This window comes from Vipera berus (genome assembly GCF_964194415.1).
Source record: "Vipera berus genome assembly, chromosome: 2".
In the NCBI taxonomy this organism is placed as follows: Eukaryota; Metazoa; Chordata; class Lepidosauria; order Squamata; family Viperidae; genus Vipera; species Vipera berus.
The window spans coordinates 218,685,617-218,692,016 of NC_138203.1; the positions used below are offsets into that span (position 1 = coordinate 218,685,617).

The 6,400-nt window shown below is 39.9% G+C and overlaps 1 long non-coding RNA gene across 1 annotated transcript; it reads right to left on the minus strand.

The window, feature by feature from the left end:
• Positions 1–880: 880 nt before the first annotated feature.
• On the minus strand, positions 881–5,412 carry LOC308661873. The gene is made up of 2 exons (XR_014025030.1): positions 5,286–5,412; positions 881–1,212 (listed from the first exon to the last, which is right to left on the minus strand). It is a non-coding gene; the product is annotated as an uncharacterized lncRNA (long non-coding RNA).
• Between the last annotated feature and the right edge of the window lie 988 nt (positions 5,413–6,400).

The window sequence follows — 6,400 nt, forward strand, 5'->3', positions numbered from 1 at the left end:
ATACTATCAATTTTCACAGGTATATATATATGTGTGTGTGTGTGTGTGTGTGTGTGTGTGTGTGTGTGTGTGTGTAAATTACTAACAAAGAATTAAGGGAGGCTGAGATGCATTTCTGACTCATTAGTCTTCATACCCTTCTGAGATTCGAACTAATGAGTCAGAAATGCATCTCAGCCTCCCTTAATTCTTTGTAAGTAATTTACACAAATATATGAACTGTCCGGTGTGACTACAGCCTGTTCGATGGCCTTTGAGATAAGGCTGAAAACAGGAAATAAAGATTTGCCCCATGTTTGGGGCCTAGCAAGGTAATCTAATAGTTAACATATCACACACACACACACATATATATATATATATGTGTGTGTGTAAATTACTAACAAAGAATTAAAGGGAAACTGAGATGCATTTCTGACTCCTTAGTCGTCATCAGTCAGCTATACAGTTAACATTTGAAACATTATATATATATATATATATATATATATATATATATATATATATATATATATATATATATATATATATATATATATATATATATATATATATATATATATATGTTGATTTCAACATTCTTCTTTGTTCAGACAGACCTTGTGCTCAGGGTACTCTTCATTTCAGTGTTCTACCATGTCAGCCCATTATACTTTTGTACACTATTTCCCATTACAGTCACATTATTACACTATTTCATCATGATGACATTATTATGTGATTTCAAGCTAAAGGGTAAAATAGTTCTAGGGATAAGATGTTTGTACTATCATAGGGACGTGATGGAAAAAACATTGTTCCATGATTAAGAACAGGTGGATAAAGTAATAAGCTTCATGTCAGTCCAGAAGCTCTTGGGAATAAAGCTCAGAAACACAACAGCCACAAATTGATTTATTATTTGAAGCAGAAAAAAAATTATCCAGATGATCTGTGCAAACTCACTCAACTCTTCACTTTACATCCCAACTTCAACCCCCAACCTGTCAGCCACACTGTTTTTCTAGCTTACTGTTCTTCCAGAAGACTCTTAGACCCATATTCAGAAAATTCAGAGAGACATAAAACAGCCCCATACTGTGAAATCTCTCAAGCAATTTGAAAAGAGGCTAGAGGCTCCATCCCAGGCACCTTCCCCACATGCTTGTCCAAGAGTGCTCTGCTGCATGTTAAGAAGAGAAGTTGATGGGTGTTTTTTCCTCATCTTATAGTCTAGACAAATGAAGAAATAAAGGTAACAGGATTTAACAGCTATTTACCTTAAATTGTCCTGCAGTTTAGTATAGTGATTAAGGCACCAGACTAGAAACCCTGGGACAGTGAGTTCTAGTCCTGCTTTAGTTACAAAGCCATTTGGATGACCTTAGACTAGTCACACCTTCTCAACTCTAGGGAGCAGGCAGTGACAAACAACTTCTAAAAAGCTTTGCCAAGAAAATTGTAGGGATTTGTCCAGATAGTTGCCAGGAGTCAACACTGACTTGGAGGCACACACACACAAGCTCTATGAACAGGACCACTTTCAAGTGTAATTTTGACTTTCAGGGCAGCACAGTATATGCCAGCATACTGTTCTGCTGACTCAAGGGCTGGAAGAACACACACATTAACAGGGCCATAAGAAGGAGCTCTGAGTCTCAAGCTTTAATCCTCCTTGCTTTCTATTTGGAAATACGTGACATACAGACACTAAATACATGCAAGGAAGCCAAACTCATATGGAACCAATTACTTTTTAAAAAGCATGAATAATGCTGAGTTCACTCTCAACTCTGGGTGAATCCATCCATGTGTCTTGCAAAAGATTCTTATTTTAGTGTGTTGTGTAATGCTCATCATACCATGACTCCTAGTGAAACTGGATTTAGTCCTTACAATGCAATCTGAGGATTAAGAAATAGGATGGATGGATGGATGGATGGATGGATATTATGATAGAGAGAGAGAGATTATGAAAGATAGAGTTTATTATGATAGAGAGAGAGAGATCCTATGCAAACAGAGTCAGAATAGATATCCTACAAATAAAAGTCTATACATCTTAGAGGCCCCTACTTTGAGAAACACTGTCCTAAAGCATTTGCCATCAACCAAGTAAGCAAGGATGGCAGCTTTTGTCTTGAGACAGTGATGCCAGACTATGCAGTCTGAACTAACTGTAAAGTCACAACTGCAACAGATCAGCAGGGACGTTCCCATTCTGCCCTCCATCCCAAATGAAACATCAAAGTGGGAAGAAATAAAACTCACACAGAGTAGTCTCTTTTACATCCCCACTCTGGCAAGGGCTCTTCCAGAAGGCTGAGATTTCACTCAAGCGGAATAATTTTCATTCTTCAATCTGTACGGCTTTAATGTTGTGACTTGTGGCACCTCAGTGCTTCACTGCATAGCTGGCTTGCAGAAGTTGCTATTTCACCAGTCAATTTAAGAAGAGGATTAGATGAGTTCTTGGAGGATAAGGCTACCTAGGATCAGTAATGTCAGAAAGTCCCTGGGGAACACAAGCGTTAGTGTGCTTTTGGCTCCAGGATATCAGGATTCCCAGGGGCTTCTGGTTGACAAGTGTGGGAATACAGTGCTGGACAAGAGAGGCCTTCAGTCTGATCTAATGTTTATTATATTTATTATGTGCTTAAGGTAAAGGTAAAGGTTCCCCCGCACATGCGTGCTAGTCGTTTCCGACTCTAGGGGCCAGTGCTCATCTCCGTTTCAAAGCCGAAGAGCCAGCGCTTGTCCGAGGACGTCTCCGTGGTCATGTGGCCGGCATGACTAGACGCCAAAGGCGCACGGAACGCTGTTACCTTCCCACCGGAGCGGTCCCTATTTTTCTACTTGCATTTTTACATGCTTTCGAACTGCTAGGTTGGCAGAAGCTGGGACGAGTAACAGGCGCTCACTCTGCTACGCGGCACTTGGGATTCGACCCGCCAAACTGCCGACCTTCTGATCGACAAGCTCAGCGTCCTAACCCACTGAGCCACCGCATCCCTCATGAGCCACCGCGTCCCTCATTATGTGCTTAGCATGCCATAAAGAGGAAGAAAGAGGATTCTGTACCACAGGTACATGACTGGAGAAATATATAGGAGGTTATTTTTTTGCTGTCACCACGTTTGTATTAATGAAAACTGCAACAGTTGAATTTTTGCTTTGTTCAGCTACTAAGAGAATTGTAGTTCCAAAGATGCAGCTGCTGCTGTTGAACAGAGATTGTTTTTCAGAATGAGCCAAGTGCAATAGGTGGACCAAATCCTGCAAGAACAGAATACGGCACTTAAATCATAGTCTGGCAGAGTTCATGCACTGCAGCAAAGCCATGCTCTATTGTGTCTGGTTTCACTTAAGATATTTCTATATCACTGTACAAGACCATAATGAAATAAAGAAGAATCTGTTTGGAAGAATCACCCTGTGTGACCTTTTTGAAAAAATTTTGGGCCTGACATCATCTCAATGTAGGATTACTGCAGTGAGATTATTATTTGCACAGAGGTGGGAAGATTCAAGATTATCCACTATTTTTTATTTACTATGAAATGTATTTGCCACCCATCTCGTATCCAACTCTTGGCCACTGTGGAGGAATGACTGGTGAAATTGATAAATTTTGCCCAGATGGATAAATTAACTTCTTTAATTAGAGAAAAGAAAAGAGAAACTTGTGGATGTCAAAATGGAAACATGGACTTGTCATTTATGGCTTTGATGATTAGGATTATAGAAACAAGAGTATCTATCATGCTGTAACTTTAGAGAAAGAGATTGTACTTATAACTGCTGTGAAGAATATCAGAAGTCACTTTTTGTATCTTTTTCTTTTTTGCTTTTTCTTTAGTTTTTTTTCTTGCACTTTTTTCTTTCTCTTTTCCCTTTCTTATATTTATCTATTCCTTATTTGTTTTATTTACATCCAAGTGTGCTCTGCTACATGTCAAGAAGAAAAACCGATGGTGTTTTCTTCTCACCTTATGGTGTTGCTAGACAAATGGGGAAATAAAGGTAGGAGGATTTACCTTAAATTGTCCTGCAGTTTGGTGCAGTGATTAACATTAAGCACCGGGCTAAAAATCCTGAGACAGTGGGTTATGATCCTGCCTTAGGTACACAGCCAGTTGGGTGATTAGACCAGCCACACCTTCTCAGCCCTAGGGAGTAAGCAATGACAATTTCTAAAAAGCCTTGCCAAGAAATCTGGCTTTCAGGCTTAAGGCTGGACCTGAACTTGTAGTATCTAGCTTTCTAGTCTAATGCCTTAACCACGAGACCAGGGGTAGGCAACCTCGTCTCTTTTATGACTCATGGACCTCAACCCCCAGAATTCCTGAGTGCACTATGCTATGCTGACTCAGGAATTCTGGGAGTTGAAGTCCATGAGTCATAAAAGAGCCGAGGTTGCCTACCCCTGCACTAGACCAAACTGGCTCTCCTTACTTTAAATTCCTTATTTTATATTAGTTTGCATTAGATTTTATCTTTCGCTTAAAAAGTTTTAATAAACTTTTTATATATCTAAAAAGAATATAAATATGAAATTGCCAATGGAGAAACAGCTACGTGCATTTCAGCATGAGGCAAGGTTTGCAACACATCACAAAATATATTTCCTCCTTTTGGTCAACCCTTAGATTCAGTGGATTACTCTCAATTATATAAGCCATGATTTATAAACCACAATGGCTGGCTCAAATACAATGCTAAGCTCAAGCCAAATGAATGCCTTATAATGTAGCATGATATGTGAACTCAGAATGTTTCTGCTCCTTGTGGAGGGTGCGTACACTCAGCTCTCATATATGGGCATGCAGAGGACAGGGTTTTCAGAAAAGTAAACTCTTTCTTTATAAAATACATCCTTGGGATGCCTTACTTAATAAGGTCAGACGCACAATTAACAGGGAAGGTTCCAAAAGGAGCTAACGTTAATGTATAAACCAGGATTTTTCAGGCAAGGCTGGAACAAGCCAGAGCTTGTAGGAGAGCCAACTTGCATTCCTAGGCAACAAGCAAGAAATTAAATCAACAGAAATCTAGGCTTGTTGGCACAGAATCGCCCTCCTTTACATTCCTCTCTCCTTAACTCCCCTCTGGCTCAGTATTCTAATTGTTGTACTCCATCCACCTTGCTACCTTTTTATTTATTTATTTAGGTCACCTCCAATACTCCATTTAGCACTAGCACTAGCACTTAGACTTATATACCGCTTCACAGTGTTTTACAACCCTCCCTAAGCGATTTACAGAGGTTTATTGCACCCAACTATCTGGGTCCTTATTATACCGACCTTGGAAGGATGGAAGGCCAAGTCAGCCTCAAGCCCAGTCAGGATCAAACTTCTGGCTGTGCCTGCAATACTGCATTCTAACAACTGCACCACCACGACTCCTCCATTTCCCCTTCTTCCACCTATGAAATAAAAATGCATTGAATAATCCTGATTAAAAAACAACAACAAAGCTGGGTAGCTTAAAGAACCCATTTTCAGCAAGTTGCATCCTGCCTTGCTCAGTGCCAAGACAAAAGTGGTGGAAGGTGACTTTAAATCTCTGAATTAAACTTGTTTTTCCCTTTGCTAAGCCATGGTACATGTACGTGGAACTCCATCTGTGTACGTCACCACTAACCATTCCCTGTACATTCTTTGTAAGGATCAGTACGTGCCATGAATGCTGCTAATGCATCATCCTACTTGGAATCTACAAAGCTGGTGAAAGCCAAGCAGGAAAAGAAGCAATAAAATCTGGAGCTCAGAGTTTAGAGAATTAAGAATGTTTCCACATATGAAGCTAAAACAGCTAGGAAGTCTTGACCATTCACTCACTGTGCATAGCTGTCTGTATGACTAAAATCTGTAGAAAGTGGATTCATGTGAAATTAAATGGTTTAATCTCCTTCAGATGGGATCAGTGTCACACAGTAGTTATTGGAGAGACTTCCCCGTATGTGGCATGCACAAGATAGGGGAAGGCAGTGTTAGCCAAAAATCTTGGACTTTGGATTCTCATCCCTTCTGTGAATACAGCTTAATAGCTAAAGCAGGACAGTCTAGAGTAAAGAATCCTTGATTCTGTGCTAGATGATAAACAGTCTCTTTTGTTTTTTACATTGTCCTGTATTGGCTATAAATTGATTCCATTTCTTCATCTGTTAGGTACATTCTCCCATATCTTGAATGAATGAACCTTTATTGTCAAAGTACAACTATGTATACATTGAGATTAGCTGAGCCTCCCTTCGTGCTCCCACCCCCCAACTCACAGTGACAACAAACCTCCATCTTATTACACCAATATCTTTAAGGCAACCTTGCCTGTTATAAAGCAGCCAAACCAGATTTGCCACAGAGTAAGGATCAGACCTGGGATTTGGAAGGTACCTTTCCAGTGCAAGTGTTTTTAC